The following is a 22934-nucleotide window of genomic DNA, read 5'->3' as shown; positions in this document are numbered from 1 at the left end:
CGAAGGTCGCAGAGGTATAAAATGATATCATCGGCACATGCCGATAGCAAATGTGTAGTAGTACCCACAGTAATCCCCATGTCAAGCAGTTCTGCCCTAATCTTTAATGCGAAGGGCTCAAGAGCTAATATAAAAATAAGCCGGGAAAGGAGGCATCCCTGTCTCGTGTCTCTACGTATCTTATATTCCGCCGGGATATGCCCTCCTGTCCTTGCTCTAGCCCTGGGAGCTTGATATAGAAATCGGATCCAGGCATATACTCCTCTGGCAGTCCAAAACTCGCTAGGGTCCTAAATATATAGTCCCATCTAATCGCATATCTAACAAGATGCAACCTGCAAAGTTCGCACTGTTTGGGGCCTCTGCAAGAAGGTGGTGTAACTTTCCAGTGTTCAGGGACATGCTGAGGGCTAGCAAAAAGCCCGTCTGGTAGATATGGATCAGTTTGTGTAATGTGGGCTGGAGTCTGTTGGGCAGGACTTTGTTAAGTATCTTGTACTCTATCGTCAACAATAATAGGGGCCGGTAGCTAGCCATATCTGTGGGGTCCCTGCCCGGCTTCGGGAGTGACACCACCAGCGCCTGCGCTGTAGTAAGGGGCGAAGATCCCTCCTTCATTGCTTCCTTAACCCCTTGCGTGCTGATGACAGAACGGTTCCGTCATCAGCATCGGTTGAGCTGTGCTGATGACGGAACCGTTCCGTCATGACTCCGCCCGCGCAAGGCGGAGTCAGCACAGGCGGAAAATACGCCCGCACGCAAGGGGTTAAATAGGATCTCCAACTGAGGTACAAGGAGATCCATGTAGGAGTTATAAAACTCAGCTGGTAAGCCCTCTAACCCAGGGGTTTTGTTACAGGGGAGGCCCTTAATAGCAACCCTAATTTCGGATTGTGTAATTGGGCCTGACAACTCTTTCCTAGCATCCACCGTAAGTTGGGGGCATTGAACTGTGGATAAAAACTCTTCTACCTCCGTACCTGCCTCCTCCTCAGGCGCACCATAAAGGCAAGCATAATATTGCTGAAGGCCTCCTTAGTTTCTCCCTGAGTGGTTGCTACTCCTACTGTGATATCAACAACCTCATTAATCACCACATTAGGGGGGTCGTCCCTCAGTAATTTCGCCAGTTACGTCCCCGCCTTGTCTGCGTCTGTGTGGGCCATCTGAGTGTATCTTTGGTGGTCTATAACACAGAGGGACTCCAAAAGTTCGGCATGTCTAATTCTAGCTTCCTGCAAGGGGGCTCGCTTGTCTTCGTTCGTCACAGCGTCCTGCTCCAACCTACTCAGTTTCTCCTCCACGTCTATCAATGACATATGTAGTTATTGTCTAGCACCTACCGTCGCCCTAATGGCTTTCCCACGTATTACTGTCTTAATGGCGTCCCATTCTATCAACCTGGTAGACGCTGTGTTGCTGTTGTCTGCGAAATACTGCTGAATGGTGTCCGACATGGCAGCGCGAAACACTAAGTCCTCCAGCATCTGAGGCCACAACCGCCATGTTGGCACTCAGGTGGGCACCCTGCCCCACCCAATCACCACCTCTAATAGACTATGATCGGAAGGACTATGCTAGGTATGTGGTAGTCAACGCCTGCATTGAAATGGCGTTGGAGCAGTACATCCTGTCGATTCGTGTGTGTGACATGTGTACTGGCGAGTAGAAAGAGTATTCCCTGTGTGTCGGGTGCCTCATCCTCGTCACATAGCCCCCAGTCCTCCACCCAGTCACACAATGCATTTGTTTGTTTACATACGCCCGTCCCATGCAGGGGATGGTGCGATCTATCCAGCAACACATCCATCACAGCATTACAATTCCCGCCTACAATCCATGGGTAATTCTCCCACCCCACCAGTGCAGACCACAACTTTCTTAGGAACATGTCCTGCTCCGAGTTGGGTGCATATATTGAGCCCAGTACTACCATTTGACCATCGAGGGTACCCCTGACCAAGACGTACCTACCCTGTTGGTCTACTCTCTGTTCCGCCAACGTGAAGGGCACTCCGTGCCTGATCCATATTGTGGCGCCTCGCGCAATCCCCGAGCACGTAGTGGAGAACACCTGCCCCCTTCCCTTTTTTACATAGCTTCCCCACTTCCAGCTCAACCAAATGGGACTCTTGCAGGTACACTATCTGCGCCTTGCACCTCAACAACTGGGCATGTATTCTGTGCAGCTTCTGAACTGACCCCAGGCCCCTAACATTCCATGTTATTATGGTAAATTTATTCTGTATTTGCATCACATGTCTGGATGTGGCCACCATGTAGGCAGCGAGGCTAATTTAATGCTGTGCCAGCGCGAGAAAGTGTCCCCCGCAGGACCATTACCCTCCCCAACAATCACCAATACTCGGTCCGGTCGTGGAACTATACCGGACCACCCAACAAAACATGAAACAAAGGAACCTGTGTAACATTTATGCAAAGCGTTCGCATACTGGGGTACGTGGTCAGACCTACCCATGTAGCGCAACCCTCTACTCTGAGCTACCTTGGTTTTCAAAAAGCCCTTAGGCCTTAATTACAAGTGGTACAATGCCTGAATAGCAAATATGATGGTATGAATAGCGCAGCAATATACATTACTGTTCAGGTGCAAGTTCATAGTACTGTCCATTCACTTTAGGGAATCAGCCGGTCCGCAGTCTGTGGGGTCACCGAGAGGAACATGGCCACACTCCCATCCGAGTCCGACTTCTGGGTGTCTGCTCCAGATGTAGTCTGGTCGTCGATCTGCGCCATAGTACGGAAGGAGGAGACCGCCAGGATCGCCGTCTTCTTGTCGCATCGCATCTGTTGGGTCGTGGGCCGGAGTTGTGTATTTCGTTTGCGTAGTCGTCTGGAAGCGCGGCGTCCTGCCGAGCGGCCCCTTTGCATTGTGATGTCGAGGACTGAGAGTTAGCCATTGATTGCCTTCCCAGCTCCATCACCTCCAGCCAATCCTCCACGTCAGCTGGGCTTTCAAAGAAATACGTTTTCCATTCATGGATAATACTCAACCGCGCTGGGAAGAGGAGGGCGTATTGCAAGTTCAGGTCTCGTAGTTTCCTCTTGACCAATAGGAAGGAGGAGCGCTGTTTCTGTACTAGAAGCGTGTAATCCGGGTACAATAAGACTTTAGTGTTCTCAAAGTTAATTTGCTGCAGTTCCCTTGATTTCTGTAGCAGCACGTCCCGGTCCCTGTAGTTCAGCAGCTTAATTATGAGTGGCCTCGGCGGGGCCCCCGGCCTCGGATGGCCCTTGGGGATCCTGTGCACCCGTTCAATGCAGAAGTTATCAGAAAGGCCCTTTGAAGTCACATGTTCCCTGAGCCAGCCCACCATGTATCGGGCTGTGTGCACCCCTTCGCTTCTCTCCGTTATGCCTATTACTCAGATGTTATTCCTCTATGCTCTCCCTTTCGCATCCTCCACTCGGTCCATGAGGGTGGCTACCTGGGATTGGAGTTGTTTAATATGGGCAGTGTTTTGGTTTTGCTGGGGGGGATAAGGCTTTGAGTTCCACTGCATGATCTTTCACCTTATCTGCAAGCTTGGCGTGGTCCGCCCCGAGCAGCAACAGGCCGGATGTAAACATGCCTATTTGAGCTTCTATGGCTTTCCTAGAGTCACGCACTTCTTGTAAAATCAGATCTAGCTTGTCCGTCGCCCCGCTGCGTTGGTAGATGAAACACCGCCGGCCTGCTGGGAGCCATCCAATGATAATGCAGTGTCAGGGACGCAATCCGTTCCAGCCTCAGTTCCAGAAACCGGTCCTCGGAAGCTGGTTTCCGGTCCAGGGAAGGAAGACATGGCTTGGCAGTTCGGGCTGGACTGTTCCCATGAGGCACAGGGTCAGACTGATTTGCATATAGCCATGTCTGAACTGGGGTGGCAGAGTGGGCTAAAAACGGTGATGGATTAAACCCAGATCTTTTGACTAGGTGTGAGTGTTTGATTGATTCAGATGCTCTGCCCATCACCACCCCCTTTTGTACCGCTTTTGGCTGCCATAAGTGTGGCAGGGTATGCTCAGACGTGAGTCCCTTGCTCACTTTGCCACTGGATTCAAGCAAGCCGGGCTGAAGACAGCTGGAATGCCAGAAACCGGTCCTCGGAAGCTTGTTTCCGGTCCAGGGAAGACATGGCTTGGCAGTTGGGCTGGACTGTTCCCATGAGGCACAGGGTCAGACTGATTTGCATATAACCATGTCTGAACTGGGGAGCCAGAGTGGGCTAAAGAACGGTGATGGATTAAACCCAGATCTTTTGACTGGGTGTGAGTGTTAGATTGATTCAGATGCTCCGTCCATCACCACCCCCTTTTGTACCGCTTTTGGCTGCCCTAAGTGTGGCAGGGTATGCTCAGACGTGAGTCCCTTGCTCACTTTGCCACTGGATTCAAGCAAGCCGGGCTGAAGACGACTGGAATGCCAGAAACCAGTCCTAGGAAGCTTGTTTTCGGTCCAGGGAAGACATGGCTTGGCAGTTCGGGCTGGACTGTTCCCATGAGGTACAGGGTCAGACTGATTTGCATATAGCCATGTCTGAACTGGGGTGGCAGAGTGGGCTAAAGAACGGTGATGGATTCAACCCAGATCTTTTGACTGGGTGTGAGTGTTTGCTTGATTCAGATGCTCCGTCCATCACCACCCCCTTTTGTACTGCGGTGGTAGATGAAGCGCCGCCTGCCTGCTGGGAGCCATCCAACGATAATGCATTGTCAGGGACGCAATCCGTTCCCGCCTCAGTGTCATGTTGGTTGCCCTTCACTCGCCCCATCACAGAGTGTGCAGACTCCCTGTTCCTCTCAATGGGGTCCGCCTGACAGGGCGGCACTCCCCAACGTTGTTAAAGCAAGCTCGCACACGACCTGGCCAGCCCCTCTGTGCAATACTCCCAGCCGTCAGCACACAGTGCAAACCATGGTACACTTCACTTCTCGCTGGTCCGTAGGCCTCCATTCCACACCTCCCTGCTCCGTGATACAAGCAATAGCCTCCTACCACCACGGGTCTGACCAGGCATGTAGTTCCAGGCCATCTATAGGGGAGCAAATGAGAAGGGGCGCACTCCAGACCTCACACACCGCAGCAGCGCTTCGAGAACGTCCCTCCAGTAGGTCACACCAGCGCCAGTACTAATGCTCCGTCCAGCCTCACCTCCTTACATGTGCAGTTCCACCTCGCTAATCGTGTCGCCAGCAACGAGCGCGTATCCATGCGCTGATACCTGCGCCCATGCGGTCCTCAAGAGACAGCCCTTTCTCAGAGGGGAGTGGGAAGGGTCTGCACCACACCGTTGGGTCTCTATCTCCGGATTCTGGCGGTGTCACCCATTCGCAGCTTCCATATTCGGCTCACCCCCCAGCCGCAGAGCCCCGTGTAGGCCCAATCCTCGGAGCTGGCGTGGACGAGCCCCGGGACCCGCGCTCCAGGCCAGTCCGCCTGAGCCGCACAGCCCGTCCCACCGTCTCTATCACTTCAGTAGCTGTGTGCGGCGCCGCTCGGTCACCCCGCCGTCACACGGGGTCCCCAGCCACCTAGCCGCTTTGTGGTACACAGTGGTATCCGATCCCAACTGGGTCTCCCTACCTCCGCTGGCCGGGCCGTCCTGGGCCTCACGTTGCTCCGCAGGCCACAGCCAGGACAGTCCTTCTGATCCCCAGGCCAGACCGCACCGGGACCCCAAAAGTGCAACGTCGACAGCGCCAGGTAGCTGCTACTGCCCACGGGTTCGGCGGGCGGCAGAGACCATGGGATACGGCGGCTCTACAGGGTAATTACAGCCCGGGTCGGGAGCTCCTTCAGAAAGCGACCGCCATGTTTGGCAGCTGGACACGCCCCCGCCCAAATATATTACTTAACCCCTTCCAGGCTCATGACGAGCTAGGCTCGTCATGGTGTAGCCTCCTCGCACGCTGATGACGAGCCCAGCTCGTCATGTAACATGGGTTTTTGAAAATCTCAGCATAGATCTAGAATACCCCGAGCGCGCATGTGGTTAAGCATGGTTTGGTAGTGCACTGTCATTTACAGACAGTACATATTACATTTAAGTAGCCACTAAATTTGCATAGACAGGCAGTTTTACTGATAAAACTAAATTTGCACAAATTATAATGTGTGGAAATTGGAGTTCAGCCACAATTTATCACAGAGTATCACCAAGTGCAGTGTCTTGGTTAGTTTTAATCCTATTAAAATCTTTGTTTCCATCACACTTCAGAATTACAAAAAAGGTGCTTCATTTGTCCATTCCTAACTGCTGATATATTATAAAATAATTGTACAGTTCATTTACAGGCATTTACATTTTGTTGTATGTTAGGAAAAAAATTAGATCCTACATCCTTTCCTTTCACATTTCCTGTACCCTAGCAAGATTTTGATTGTATTCATACCCCTACGAAATAGCGATTGTCATATAGTTCATGTTACAAAATCCTCTCATTTTGCAGTCAGAGAAAGAACAAACTTTGGCATAGCCAATAGGTCTCGCCTTTGGGACCTTATACGTGTTTAGCCATGCAACAGTTGATGTTGTTGCACCAAGGATATTGTGCTGCATAACTAAATACTTATAAGTTCTCAAAAGCGAGACCTATGGGCTATGCCAATGCTTGTTTTTCTTTTGAAATGCAACCCGATTTCCTTTAAGAAAAACGGGCTGCATTAAAAATAAATGTTTGCTTTATTTAAAAGCAATCATGGGCATGGTATTCTGCTGACCCCAGCTGGCCACCCTCCATGTGAATTTAACGATTCCTAGGGGGTGGCAAATTGCTTCCTACCTTATTAATATTCATGAGGTAGGTCACTTGCGACCCCTAGGAATCGCAGAAAGTGTTCAACACACTTTCGTACATGCCGTTTTGCGATTTCCTAATTGCAAATCGCAAGGATTCGCAAAATGGTTGCTTAATGCATCTGGCCCTTACCAGTTGCACCATGCAGAGCTAAAACATGGACTGCATGAGTTACACAAGCATAGATCTGGGAAAGCAGGGAACTCTGCAAGATGCTTTTGTTAACCAGTTATGCATTTTTGTGAAGAGGACGTGCAGACATAGTGCCTGATTACGACTTTAGCTGTCTGGCAGCAGGCTGCCACGCCAATGCCCGCTCCCAGACCATCAAAGTATACCGCCGCCCGCCCATCGGATTACAAACTTACTTGCTGTATGGTGGGCAGGCAGAACAGCTATTCCATTCAGGTGCCTATTGAAAAGGCACCGCAATGGGAGTGCCTAAGACTGTTCCTGAACAACATGAACTGTGCAGTCCATGCCATGCAGGAAGTCCCCCTGCATGCATCCCCAGGCACAGGGCCCCCCTTTGTTTCCCCTACCGCCATCCTTTTCATGACAGGCTCACTGCCATGAAAAGGCGGTGGGTGAGGAAACGCATAATGTGCTTGGCGGTGCTAAAGCATATTGCTTCCCCAGACTGCCGCAAGACCACTAAGGATCGCACATTCCTGGCGGTTGCGGCGGTCCCCTGGAGGTCCAACCGCCGTAGTCGTAATATATCGGTCAGACCGCTGGTGCGGTGGTCCCAGACCACCACCGCTCCTCCCCTGTAAGTTTGGCGGTCCTATAGGCCACCAAACTCAAAATCAGCCCCCTAGTCTTTTCTTATGCCCCTACCTCAACCTAAAAGTTAGGCTTTTTAGCACTTTCCTCCTTCCGAGTTCAGCAGGAAAACTTCAAAGAGCATTTTATTATAGCAAACCTGTGAATAAAGAACTGGACATGCTGTCAGCAGCTGACCACATACTTTCGTTTCTGCAATCTTAAACAACCACTGGCAAAGCCAGTAGGTCTTGTCTATGCGACAATAGGTCTCCCCTATGCAAGAGCTATTGACTTTGTCAATATCTTTTAGCCATGTTATATAGCAGTGCAGCTGCTATTCAGCATGGCTGAAAGTTAAAGGAAAAGGCGCTATGACACTGCCAGAACTGACTACAAGGGCCAGTGATTTGTTTTTTTAGTGTGGAATTATTCTCTGTCTTCACAGAAAAGCCTTTTAAGAACCAAATGACTGTAACACCCAGTGAGCAAACGTAAACCAAGACGAAATTCAAATACACATTCATTCATCATTTTGTTTTTTATTGGAAGCCTGAAATATAAGCCAAAGGTTGAGGTTGCTGGGCAAAACTAAAACTAAGCAATAATAACAGAAATAAATGATAACTGACATCCATAAACAGGTGCAAAGGCTGCAATGTATTTAAAGCAGTCTGAATTTGTCAAAAAACGATTATGACATGATTGAAAAGTTTGAAAATCACAAATACATAAAAGGCATTCAAGAAGGAAACCTCACTTGTTTAATTATCTTACCTCTAAGCTATAGTCCACCGTGTTGGCCCTGTATGAGGATAGCACCAAAAAGGCCGTGCAGAGCAGGGAGCTCAGAACCACCTGCATCTTTGTAGCATCTTAAAACCTGTTGATGCAATTTTCTGGGTGCTATTTCTTCTGCCATTTCTTAGGTAGAGGCAAGAAACAAAGAGGGAGGAGTGAGTGGGTTGGGGTGGACAGGGCAAGCAATATTGGTGGAGGGGACAGCGGTGGACCAGACAAGCAACAACACAGGAGGGACGCTGTGGCACAGGGCAAGTAACAATGTGGGAGGGAGGGAGGGGGAGTAAGGAGGTGTGAGTAAAAGGTATAAAGGTATCTCTGTAAGCAGCAAGCAGTGGAAGGACACTATGCAAGGGACGCAGTACGTGGGCTATGCTCCTGGGTAGGGACAAACACATGAAGTAGAAGTGAAGCTGGCACTGACTGACCAAAGAGAAGCAAGGAAACGAGAGTGATGATTGTAGCGGTCTAGCTGTTGTCCCTGAAGGCCCTGAATGCCCCGGAACATCTTTCAAACCTATGTATCACTCTCTGGCCAGGCGTGGCCAGAGAGCATAAATAAACGGCCTGGGAGTCGCTCGGGACTTCCGGCCAAGCCTTAATGCCGAGTGTGTGTGTGTAGTATATGCCTATTCTCGTGCTGCACTCAGCACGAGGGAATACTTCATAAGAAGCCTTCAACTTACAACTCCTGCCATTGGATCTATCTTTATTTCAGTGTGTCTCCTTTATTCGCCACCCCCCCTAACACTAGCTTATGCCCTTTAGTGTGCCTGGCCTCCCGCGTCACACTGGCAACGAGGGTGGGATCTCATCAACCCTAGATTCCCCCCCCCCCCCTCCCCCTCCACCCCTCATCGCGACTAACAGCACCTGCAGGACTCACAGAGGGGAGCATGGCTCCGGTGGAGAAAACACGACCAAGAGGTGAGCGACGCGAGGCACATCGTGGACGGATCACCGGCGGATCATCAAAGCGACCAGCGACGGCACACGAAGTGTGAGTGGCTCCACAGCGTAGCTACACGGGAGAATCCCCCCAAATGTCGCGCATACAGTGCGCGTAGCAGCCAAGCGTCTCAGCCGGCGAGAAGGCCCGAAGAGAATCCCTAACATCCCGGGAGCCAGCGTGCATGCGCAGAAGAGCGCGGGAGGAGGCCGAGCAGAAGAAAAGCCCTCGAAGGGGACAGAGGCAGCGTGCAGCCCTCACAGCTCGTCGGAAAAACGCTGAAGGGTAGACACATACCCAGTGTAGAGGCCACAAAACACACTACCACCCAAACAAGCATTGGCAACCACAGGAACAAAAATATATATATACAGGGCCGGACTGGGAACTGAAAGCAGCCCTGGCAAATTTTGCAAGACCGGCCCCCGTCCCGCGCGCAGCAAGCAACCAAGCCCGACCGCTACTAGGGAGGTTTGGGGGGGGGGGGGGGGGGGGGGGGGGGGGGGGGGGGTTAGTCCTTTGAACACAGCCTGAAAACCTTTTGAGAAATGCATATAATTAATAACTACAATCAGGACGTCATCAATGAATTAGGGCTCTAGGTTTAAATGTACAGAGCTGGGTCTATATATTTGGGAGCACATTTTTGCTCCTTGCAAAGAAGTAACCACAAGGCCCACAGCCCCAATTCATGATCAGGGATGTGGACTGTGTGTGGATTCTGCTTTCGCTTTTCCAGCCTAGCCATGCCCAAGCTGCGAGTGACCACTGAATAGCTTAATTTGAGCCTGTGGTTTCCGGGGCTCAGCACTTAATTGTCAACACCGGCCCTTCTGACAATCTGGCACATGTTGGCACTGTTTGTCTACTTTTAAGATGAAAACAACAGTAGTTATTTTATTCAATATGCATTTAAAAATGGCTAATGCCTGCCAACCAAGCTATTCTTGTAGCTTTAGGAGCCTGGAATAGTCAAATTTTCATTCTTCTAGGAGTGTGATGGTTAAAAGCTGTATTGGTACTTTCATCACGGCCCTGGCAGGGACAATAGCTAGTTCAGTGGCCTCCTGACGAGACCCTCGACACTCATTTTCTTTTTTTTACACATTAAGCACTGGACCACTGGTCAGTCCTTCAGAGTCCCATGAGTTCATGGGCATGGCAATTGGGGCTCTCCTGCATCCATCGTCACGTCATCCATTGATGTGCACTAGTCTTACACAGCTGCAGTCTAGGTGTGGGACACTCCTGGAAATACTCCCGCAGGGAGGGCGGGAGGCCATGCCTGTGGTAGGAGATAGTAACACCTTCTTTACAGATGATCCTAGTTCACAGGTATATTGGCCCTGCTGCAATAGGGACACTATAAGTAAAATGTTCAGAATGTGGCACTTGCCTGCCATGAATGGGTGGGATATCTTCACCAAAGTTGGGGTCACCCGGAAACATTTGCTAGACCTCCTGACCAGGAAAGAAACAATACAGGGGCCTGATTCACAGAACTAACTTAGGACAAAATCCTAAATTTACTACCATTTTGATATTCATAGAAGGCACTTACTCATTTTGGTATTCACAGAAGGCACTTACTCATTTTGGTATTCACAGAAGTTAGGAGTCCTAACTTTAGGACTCCTAAATGCCTGCTGTGAATACCGAAAGTCTTAAAATTGGGATTTTTCTCAGTTTAGTAGTAGTAAAGTTAGGACTCCTAGCTTTAGGACTCCTAAATGCCTTCTGTGAATACCGAAAGTCTTAAAATTAGGATTTTTCTCAGTTTAGGAGTCCTAAAGTTAGGACTCCTAACTACTGTGAATACCGAAATGAGTAAGTGCCTTTTGTGAATACCAAAATGAGTAAGTACCTTCTGTGAATACCAAAATGGTAGTAAATTTAGGATGTTGTCTTAAGTTAGTTCTGTGAATCGGGCCTCAGGTGTTTATTTATGATCTAACATCTTCTGCTTACAGCCCATAGACACACAGTGTCAAGGTGTGCGCCCTCTTCTATAGGACCACTGGCATTATACAATTCTGAGGCCTTTTTAACATAAATTTTGGATTCACTGCACTTGCCACATAAGCCACCATTTACTGCACAATTTGCAGATTTCTACAGCAAAACATATTTAGCTCAACAACATCAAAGATTAAACAACGACAAGATAGTTGTGAAATGACAGACCATTTGCAAAGATGAACTGGTCTCTTTTCAGTTGCTTTGTTCAGGTCTGTTACCAGTGGGTGAAACTTTAACCCAGGCAGTATTAACGTAATTTTAGCAAACTGAACCAAAGAGTCATCAGATGTGCCTTTTATTAATGTTATTTGAAGTAATAGTGCCTTTTTTCGAAAGTGGTGTCTGAGAGATACACCCAACAAAACCTTAATTTAATATACCCCAAATCACAGGAGTAAATACATGGAATGGTTTCCTTAAGAGCACATGATTACTCCAGTAACCAAAAGTAACCAATAAACACTGGAATAATCCTTAACCTTGAGCTCTGAGCAGAGTCGGCCTTTCTCAGGGTAGTAAAAAAGTAGACAGTTGGAGCCCTCGTTGCTGGTGAATAAATAAGGTTAGGGGGGGGGGGATTTTGTGCACACAGGGCAGCCCGCTGCTGATTGCGTAAATAGAGGTGACTGGCCTCTGAACACATCTTTACCACCCCTGCCTCTCCCCCACTCTACTGAATTATGCACAGATTCGCATTTTTCGTTGGGGCCAGGTTATTTATTGGAGAGGGTTGGGTTAGTAGTGTGTGTCAGGAGGGGGTGTGAGAGGAGAAGGCAGTGGAAGAAAGCATGCTGAAACTGTACCTGCAGCAGTACTGGAGCCAGGAGACAGGGACTCTACTGTCTTCAGGACCTTAATACAGGCAGCTCCATACGCCCCTCTAAAAATTGGCGGCCTGGGCCCCGCTCGCCCATGCCAAAAGTCGGCCCTGGTTCTGAGCTAAAATGGTACCCGCCGTAAAGCACTTTAACGCCTTGTGTTGTTGAGAGCAGTAAGCGCTGTGTAAATGCAATCAGATTAGCGCTTTGTCTAAAATCAGCCAGGTGCCTCGTGTATTACGTGCCGGTGCGCCCCTTTTCTGCAGTCAGCCAGAAAGGCGGTGGGTGGGCAGACGAGGCCGCATCGGCGATTTAACAACATGGTCTAGTCTTGTTATTTCAGCTCCAATCTTCTGTAATCACGATAGGCGTTAAATCAGTTTATCTCATTTCAGGGATTGGTGTCAGTACAACGCGAAATATTACAACGCATTCCGTTACAACGGAATTTTTACAACGCAGGATCCATTACATCGGATGCCATTACAACGCATGGCATTACATAGCAGATGGTATTACAACGCATGGCATTACATCGTAAGTATAGGTAAGTATACCTTTTTTTAAAAATATTATTAAGTTAATTTAATTAATTTAATTTAATTAATTTAAATAAAATAAATATTAAAATAGCCAATAATTTAATTTAATAAAATAATATCTATTTAAAAAAAGTAATTTAAATAAAAAATGGGAATAATTTAATTTAATTTAAATAATAAAATTAACTTAATGTACATATTTTTAAAATTGATATGAAATTTAATTGATTGAAATCATTTATTTAATTTAATTAATTTAATTTAAAAATGTAATTAATGAAATAAAATTAATTTAATTTATTAAACATATTTTAATTAATTTAACAATGGTAAACATAATTTAAGTAACCCAAAACACAAACCCCTGTACCCCAAAATCCAAACCCTGCCCTAAAACCTAAAAACACCCCTGTACCCCAAAACCCAAACCCTGCCCTAAAACCTAAAAACACCCCTGTACCCCAAAACCCAAACCTTGCCCTAAAACCTAAAAACACCCCTGTACCCCAAAACCCAAACCTTGCCCTAAAACCTAAAAACACTCCTGTACCCCAAAACCCAAACCTTGCCCTAAAACCTATAAATACCCCTGTACCCCAAAACTCAAACCCTGCCCTAAAACCTAAAAACACCCCTGTACCCCAAAACCCAAACCTTGCCCTAAAACCTAAAAACACCCCTGTATCCCAAAACCCAAACCTTGCCCTAAAACCTAAAAACACCCCTGTACCCCAAAACCCAAACCTTACCCTAAAACCTAAAAACACCCTTGTACCCCAAAACCCAAACCCTGCCCTAAAACCTAAAAACACCCCTGTACCCCAAAACCCAAACCCTGCCCTAAAACCTAAAAACACCCCTGTACCCCAAAACCCAAACCCTGCCCTAAAACCTAAAAACACCCCTGTACCCCAAAACCCAAACCCAGCCCAAAAACCTAAAAATACCCAAACACCCCAAAACATATACATCTGTACCCCAAAACATATACTCCTATACTCATACTTATTAAAAAAATTACTTAAATTAATATATTTAATTTATAATATTTAAAAACTAAATAAATATTTTTTTTATAATTAATAATAATTAAATCAATTATAAAATATTAAATAAAATTAAAAAAAAATTAAATACTTACCAATACTTACGATGTAATGGTATGCGTTGTAATAGCATCTGCTATGTAATGCCATGCGTTGTAATGGCATGCATTGTAATGGTATTTGCGATGTAATAGCTGCGTTGTAACAGCATTACGTTGTAATAGTTGCGTTGTAAGAGTAACACACCCATTTCAGACTTGGAAGAATGGCAGCTCTTTATGAGCCTACATCTCAGTTGGTTGTGGGAGTACGATCCAGTGTGCTCCCTGCTGCGACAGGACCTGCTGGGTTTAGGGCCAACGTTTTATTTGTATTTTATTTGGGACTCACTGCTCTAGGGAAACTGTGTGAGGGACTGGAAAAGCAAGCCACTCTACCCCGCCAAAATGCCAGGGGGTGCTGAAGTGGCAACACTCGCCCTTTGACCCCTAGTGACTACACAGGGTTGTCCCCTTGGGCCAACCTTTGCCCTCTGCTGTGAGGTCAAGCAGATGACAAGAAATGGAAACTACTGCCTGTTCTGGTCACTGCTTTCATGACTCCCGAGGCCACAAGAAAGAACAGTTGAGCAAGCCAAGGTTGAACCCCCCAATTTCTCGCCCTGGTGTGCACATGTCAGCTCCTTCGCACTGCCTACAATATCCCCTTAACCGTGTTGTGGCAGAACTGCCACTGCACAATCTATGCCCATTCCATCTTTGGCCTCTCTGATGATTAATACGTGTTCAGTATTGTAACAGTGCCTGTCACCGTCTGCACTCTATGGACACATCTATTTGATTTTGCGCAGGTGCTTCAGAAGCCGTATATATTAAAGTTTTTATTTTGGGCCATAGATGTGTAGTGCAGACTGAGTTGCCCGGTAGTAAATTCCAGCCTCGACATTCAGGAGAAAAGAGACATACGCAGTGGGTTCAGTAGACCACCATGCTGCTAACATACCAGTCCCTTGTCACACATCCTGACCACAGACTATTCCATTTTAAAATGTAAACCTTGATATCAGCTTGAGCTCCGCAGAGCTGACAGATCACACCTTGACATCACGACCAAGGAGTCCATGTAACACACCAAAGGGCCTCTGGGTGATGTAGTGTTTGCTTCATGTGAACAAATGCACCTGATAGGGAAAGCCTGGGACAGGAGTCGTGCTGTGCTCAAATTGCCCCCTGTGGTAAAAATGATGAGAGAGATGTGTAACTGAGAGCTGTAAAGGTCTCTCAAGATTAACGGATTCCGGAACCCTATTCCTGGCTCCTCTGCTGACAATCTGTGTTGCCGCGCGAGTCTCCATTCACTGCTAATATCGGCCGCGAATTACAAACCTCACCCGAGAAGTGCCGGACAAAGTCCATGCTGCTCTTCCGGAAGTGAACGAACAGCGTGACACTGAACAAACAACCTGTACTTACGAGCAAGGAGAGTCCTGGCAGGCGCAGATAGTCCACAACGCCACAAGCTCAGGCGTGAGCGAGTGGCAGCACAACCATCCTCGCACCCCGATATCTGACGCAACACTGCAGCGATTATCTGGCCCTCATTCCTTTGCATTTGGTGTACCCACCTGCGGGCAGCGGACAGGGGAAATTAAATTGCGGGGTACAGGTCTCTTTCCTGGCGGTCCCGGTCAGCCTCTCTGGCTTGGCCTCTGAATGCCTGCCTCCGCCTCCCCTCAGAATCACGCGCACTTCTTCTCAATCATGCATATGAGCCCTGATCACTACCAGGAAGCCAGCAGACCACCCCACCCTTAAAAAAAAAAAGGAGCGGCGCGCAGACGCGGAGGCGGGGACCTCTGCGCGCCGCACGTGACGTCTACAACGACATCATCAGCATCATGGTCCGGTGACAGACAGGTCAGGTGGTGTAGGGGTGTGAGTTTCATGAATTATAATGAATAGGGCGGCGCCGCGGCGGCGGCCTGCCGCCTGATCATAGTATTAACCTAGCCTGCCATAAATAATGAAATCATTGATTTGAAATCGGCGCGTCGGAGCACCACTGCCAGCATGAGAACGATGAATCGTGCTCACAGGGCTCAGTCAGACAGGCGGCCTGAGTGTGCTTAATGTAAGCACTGTGTTCTATTGTTGGGGCCGATTTGGACCGACCGTGACTCACACTCGGTCCAAATCGGCCCCAACAACAGAACCGGCCCCCTGTCACAAAACCGGCCCCCACCCCATCCAGCCGACCGGGGGATTGCCCGGTGCCCGGAATGACCAGTCCGGCCTGTATATATATATAATAAAAGGGTACTTACACTACTGATAGTGCATAAAGTAAAGACAATTGGACAGTATTAACAGCAAAAATAAGTTAAGAGGGCGACAGCCCACAATTAACATTACCAATCATCAGGAGGACAAAGCCAATATCCCAAATAAAACCAGTGAAGGGCAACTAAGAGCACAACATGTCAAACCAAGGGAATCAACAGCAAGCAGCACCAGCAGGACAGCAGGCAGCGGCAGTACCAGCCCCCCAGTACCCAGTACACACTCAGATCGCAGCGTTACCACCATTCAGCGAGCTGATTGAACCAGCAACTGCGTCACCTAGTTGGAGAGTGTGGGTCAGTCGGTTAAACAACTACTTCATAGCCACCAGGGAGACGGATGGTGCAGTGAAAAGGTCATTGCTACTACATTTTGCAGGTGACGAAATCTATAAGTTATTTAAGCACCTTCCGAACACCTGAGCTGATACGGATTACAACGCAGCTGTGAGAGCGCTTGACGCTCACTTTGACCCCCACCACTTTGACCCACCACCCTTCTGGACAACCTAGCCAATCTCGGACTCAAACAACTTGTTGACACTCCCACCCATGTAGCCGGACATACGCTAGATCCAATCTTCACCTCCAGCAAGCACATCTCCTGCGATCACACCACAACTCTCCATTGGACGGACCACAGCTGTGTTCACTTCAACTACAGAACCACCTCGACCCACAACCCCCCACAACCTATTCCGCGAAGAAACTGGAACAAAATCACCATCGACCAACTCCTCACATCGCTCAACCAAAACCCTCCCACCCTCTCATAGGACCCAAACCAAGCCGCCACCAAACTCAAACAATGGATCACTCACAGCGTTAACAAATTAGCACCCTTGAAAAACCACCAAACCAAACAGGGCAGCAAAAAGGCCCCCTGGTTCAACGATGACCTTAAGAAATCCAAGAAACTATGCCGTACTCTCGAGAAAACATGGAGAAAAAACCCAACCACGGACAACTTGACCATCTTCAAGACAGCCACCCGCAAACACCACCAATTGATCCGAACCACCAAGAAATCAGCATTCAAGGACCGACTCGACATCAACGCCCATAACAGCAAAGAACTATTCAACATCGTCAAAGAATTCACCAACCCCACCGCAGCCTCAAACGACATTACTCCCTCCCAAGACCTCTGCGATTCGTTATCTTCTTTCTTCTACAACAAAATTGCCGACATACATAACAGCTTTGAGAACATTTCCATAGAACAGTCCACTCCTCCCACCTCCGAACCTAAACTGCCCTCTGACAACCTTAGCGCCTGGAACCCAATCACCACTGAAGACACCATCTGCCTAATGAACTCCATCCATTCAGGTTCGCCAACCGACTCCTGTCCCCACCACATCTTCAACAAAGCAGACTCCACCATCGCACCCCACCTCCGTGATGTCATCAACTGCTCCTTCAACTCCGCTACCTTCCCAGAAAGCTGGAAACACGCCGAACTCAGCGCCCTCCTGAAGAAACCCACAGCAGACCCCTCAGAACTTAAGAACTACCGCCCCATCTCCCTCCTCCCATTCCCAGCCAAAGTCATCGAGAAAGCCGTCAATAGCCAGCTCGCCGCCTTCCTTGAATCCAACAACTCCCTCGACACCTCACAGTCCGGATTTCGAGCCAAACACAGCACCGAAACTGTCCTCATTGCAGCGACAGATGACATCCGAACTCTATTGGACAACGGAGAAACAGTTGCCCTCATCCTACTCGACCTTTCCGCCGCCTTCGACACAGTCGGTCATAGCACCCTCATACAACGCCTCAGCAACATCGGCATACAAGGAAAAGCCTTGGACTGGATCATCTCGTTCCTCGCCGGAAGAACCCAGAGAGTCCAACTCCCCCCATTCAAATCAGAGGCCACCGAAGTCATCTGCGGAGTACCACAAGGATCATCACTCAGCCCCACCCTCTTCAACGTTTACATGAGTCCCCTCGCATCCATCGCGCGACAACACAACCTTAACATCATCTCCTACGCTGACGACACCCAGCTGATCCTTTCCCTCACCAAAGACCCTAACACCGCCAAAACCAATCTTCATGAAGGCATGAAAGAAGTAGCCGATTGGATGAAAAACAGCCGCCTAAAACTTAACTCAGACAAAACGGAAGTCCTCATCCTAGGATCATCCCCCTCTCTGCCTGGGACGACTCATGGTGGCCATCGGCCCTGGGCTCAGCACCCACACCCACAGACCACACACGCAACCTAGGCTTCATCCTAGACTCCTCCCTCTCGATGACCAGACAAGTCAACGCCGTCTCATCTTCTTGCTTCAACGTACTTCGTATGCTCAAAAAAATCTTCAGTTCGATCCCCACCGAAACAAGAAAGAGTCTCACCCACGCACTGGTCACTAGCCGATTGGACTATGGAAACACCCTCTACGCCGGAATCACAGCCAAATTACAGAAAAAACTCCAACGCATCCAAAACGCTTCAGCCATACTCATATTGGACATCCCTCGCCAAGCTCACATTACCGGTCACCTGAAAGACCTCCACTGGCTCCCCGTCAACAAGAGAATAACGTTCCGTCTCCTTACCCACGCACACAAGGCCCTCTACAAACTAGGACCGAATGCCTCAACACACGACTATCCTTCTACTCACCCACCCGCCAACTTAGATCCACCAATCAAGCCCTCGCCGCAGTTCCGCGCATCCACAGATCCACCATGGGAAGAAGATCCTTCTCCTACTTGGTGGCCAAAACCTGGAATTCTCTACCCACTCACCTCCACCTTACACAGAATCACATTTCCTTCAGAAAGGAACTTAAAACCTGGCTATTCGATAAATAATGCACACCCTCCCCATAGCACCTTGAGACCCTCTGGGTGAGTAGTGCGCTATACAAATTTCTGAACTTGAACTTGAACACTATGAGCGTTTCAAGTTCAGGCAAGCAAGACAACGAGACGGAGAAACAATGGATGCCTTCCATGCGCGTCTCAGGGAGCTAGTAAGTACCTGCGATGAAAATGACCAAGTGAAGGAGGTAACAGTTCAACTCATACAAGGCTGCAGGAACAAAACACTGCAAACATTAATATTGCGCCAACCCCACATAACTCTGGATGAAATACTAGTCCTCGCACTTTCACATGAGCTCTCAGATGTGCGAGCGTCGGCAATGGAAGCCGCGTTTAGTCACCAACCGTAACAGCCGACCAGCGTCAAAGTTGAACGAGTGGATGCAGTGCGGTCGACGAAGCGCAGAGAAAGAGGAAGGTGGCCGGCTCGAACACCAAAGAAATCACAATGTGGATATTGTGGCAAAGAAGAACATCCACCGGAGAGCTGTCCAGCGAGAGGAAAAACATTACATGAAGTGTGGCATCCCAAATCACTTTTCAAGCGTTTGTAGAGGGGGTGCACGTGGACGAAACTTCACAAGAAGGCGCACTATGACCGGTGCAGTAAGACACCTAACTTTGGACGAACCAACGACATTGCGCTCAGTCAAGGCAACGTCCCCACAGACACCCCACCTCGAAGATTCCTCTACCGAAGACAAAGAAGAATGCTATTTCGTCTCGTTCGCAGGGTACCTCAAGAAGAGAAGACGGCCCCAGCCCAAGTGCAGTATCTTGATTGATGGATGCCCGGTAACAGGACTGATTGATACGGGAGCGACCGTAAATGTAATGGGACTGCAACACTACAAACGACTAAGCCCGAAGCCAACATTGGTCCCTTCTAAAATACGAATCTTCACATAAGGAAGTCAAACACCACTTCCCTTGAAAGGAAAATTGACAGTAACAATACGATCAGAGAGTCAAGAAGTAGTGACAACTTTTCACGTGGTAGACCGCGAAGCGGATATACTAGTAGGAAGTCACACGGCGGAAGACCTCAACTTAATTGCATTCGCTAATGCAGTTAAGCTGCTACAGACGGAAGATTTCCTGGAGATGTTCCTGCAACTCTTCCATGGGCTAGGGAATATAAAACGAGCCCCTGTGAAGTTACACATTGACCCGGCAGTCCAACCAATTGCACTGAGGCATTGCAGAATTCCATTTCACCTTCAGCCACTGGTAGAGCGCAAGCTCAAGGAACTGGAACAACAAGGGGTAATAGAAAAAGTGAAAGGACCAACCCCGTTGGTGTCCCCCATGGTGATTGCAGAGAAACCGAAGTAGCCAGGGAAGATAAGAATTTGCATTGACATGAGGATGCCCAATCGGGCTAAACAGCGGGAGCGACACCTAACACCAACATTAGATGATATTTTAGCAGATCTGAATGGTGCCCAGTGGTTCTCAAAATTGGACCTCAACGCAGGATACCATAAACTGAGACTGGCGGAGGAAAGCAGATATATAACCACCTTTTCAACACACTTAGGACTCCGCAGGTATAGACGGCTAAATTTTGGCATATCCTCAGCGGCAGAAATTTTTCAAAATACAGTAAGAGAAGCATTATCAGGCCTCCAAGGGGTATTGAATGTAAGCAATGACATCCTAATACACTCAAAGACCCTTGAAGAATACCACCGCCGACTATGTGCAACGCTGCAACGACTAGTAGAAGTAGGAGCGACCCTTCACAAAGACAAGTGTACATTTTTCCAAAAGACTATTGAATTTTTTGGGTACGTCTTCAGTTCAGATGGAGTGAAAGTAGATCCCAGAAAGTCCAAGGCGATCCAGTTAGCCCCGGGGCCTAAGAGTGCCACAGAAGTCAGAAGCTTCCTAGGGATGGCGACGTACTGTGGAATATTTATCCCCAATCTAGCGACCATCGCAGAGCCGTTAAGGAGTCTCACAAAGAAAGACGCCCCCTGGAAATGGACAGCAGAGGAAGACAAAGCCTTCAAACTGGTTTAAATCTGCCCTGCTAGACCGCACCACGATGGCCTACTCCGACACCTCCCGCAACACAGAGGTACTGGTAGATGCTAGTCCGGTTGGGCTGGGAGCACTGCTCACCCAAGAGACCGCCCCTGGAGTGTGGGTTCCCCTCGCGTTTGCCAGCAAGTCGTTAACTGCAACAGAAGCCAGGTATTCCCAGATCAAAAGAGAGGCGCTGGCGATAAAATGGGCCTGCAACCATTTTCACCTCTATGTCAGCGGGCACCCATTTCGAGTTGTCACTGATCACCAACCATTAGTACCACTCTTTAAAGGAACAGCGCCGCATCCACCACCGAGAATTGAGAGGTGGGCTGTTCAGCTGCAACACTATCAGATGAACCATGTCTACAGGCAAGGTGCCAAAAATCCGACAGACTTTCTTTCCTGCCATCCAGCACCACAATCTGACGACGGTGGTGAACAAGAGACGCAGACAGAAGAGTTTATTAACATGGTGACTCAATGGGCCTGCCCGAAAGTGCTGACAATCGAAGAAATCAAAAGCCAGATGGACATGGACATGGACACGACCCTCCAGAGAGTGGTCGAATCATTACAGAGCAGCACCTGGGATGGATTCCTTAAAAACACTCAAGAATGGAGAGAACAAGAGCGGAATAGACTAGGGAAGTTTTGGAAAGTACACAACGAGCTAAGCCTTGCAGAAAATGGAATAGTGCTACGGGCAGGCGGATCGTGATACCCCAAGGGTTGCAGGAACGGGCGACTAAACTGGCACACGAAGGACACCAAGGCACAGGGAAGATGAAATCGTCAATGAGAGAGAAGGTGTGGTTCCCCGACCTAGAAGAAAATGTAGACAACCTCATAAGGAACTGCTCAGCATGTCAACTTACAAGTGCAGCGAAAGTGTCAGCACCGGTAATTACCGAAGACCCCGCACCGTCACCGTGGTCATGGGTGAGCCTAGACTAGGCAGCTTCCCTGATGGGAAAGTCACGGCAGTGCTTGTTGATAGCTACACCAAGTATCCCATTGTCGAGGTCCTGCCATCCACTACGTTCACCCACCTACGACCTGTGCTGGAAAAGTCATTTGCCTTGTTTGGCCTACCACAAGTGCTCAAGACAGATAATGGACCTCCATTCCAAGGGGGTGAATTCCGGGATTGGCTGGCATGCCTAGGGATTAAGCACCAAAGGATCACCCCACAGTAGCTCCAGGCGAATGGGGAAGTAGAGAGGTTCATGCGCACGTTGAACAAGATCTTGCGGATAGCTGTAGCCGAAAACAAGGATCCGGAAGTTGTGCTATACCAATTCATGAGAGAATATCGCAGTACACCCCACAGTACCACCAAACGGTCTCCGTGGTCGCCCATGCTCACTGGACCGAGGCGAGATTGGCTGCCGATGGCGGAGGGCTGGACGCCAGAACCTTACCACCCAGAACAGACACAGTCCAAGAGAAAGGAAACCAACGATCGAGCTAGTCAACGGCGCAGGACCAAAGTTAGAACACTAGAACCAGGCTGCAAGGTGTTGGTTCGGAATCGATAGAGTGGAGGAAAATTCAGAACTCCATATGAGCCCGGTCTATGGACAGTACAATCGACGAAGGGCACAGCTGTCACCGTTGAACAAGAAGGAGAGGCAGTAACAAGGAACATATCATGGTTCAAGAAAGTTCCAAATCCTATTGCAACATCGCCAGGCGAGGACATACTGAGGTCAGATGGAGAGATACTGGAAGCACCGGAAAGTGTGAATGTCGAGGCCTCGCCTCCGCGTGGGAGAACAGAGCCAACACAAGAATCCCCGAGGCTGGACTACCCCACCTAGGTGCAAGGTTGGCAAAATCCTCAAAGAGATCTGAGAGATGGCCAGCATCGCTATGACCTCCGGCGGAACCCGCAACCAAGTAAGAGACTGGCTGATTTTGCATGGGGACACCAAGGGCCAGATGTAGGACGGCAAGTACCGGTCGGTAACGGCCGATTTCGGC

Source organism: Lissotriton vulgaris, chromosome 9 (assembly GCF_964263255.1).
Source record: "Lissotriton vulgaris chromosome 9, aLisVul1.2, whole genome shotgun sequence".
NCBI lineage: Eukaryota > Metazoa > Chordata > Amphibia > Caudata > Salamandridae > Lissotriton > Lissotriton vulgaris.
This window is presented reverse-complemented; position numbering follows the sequence as displayed.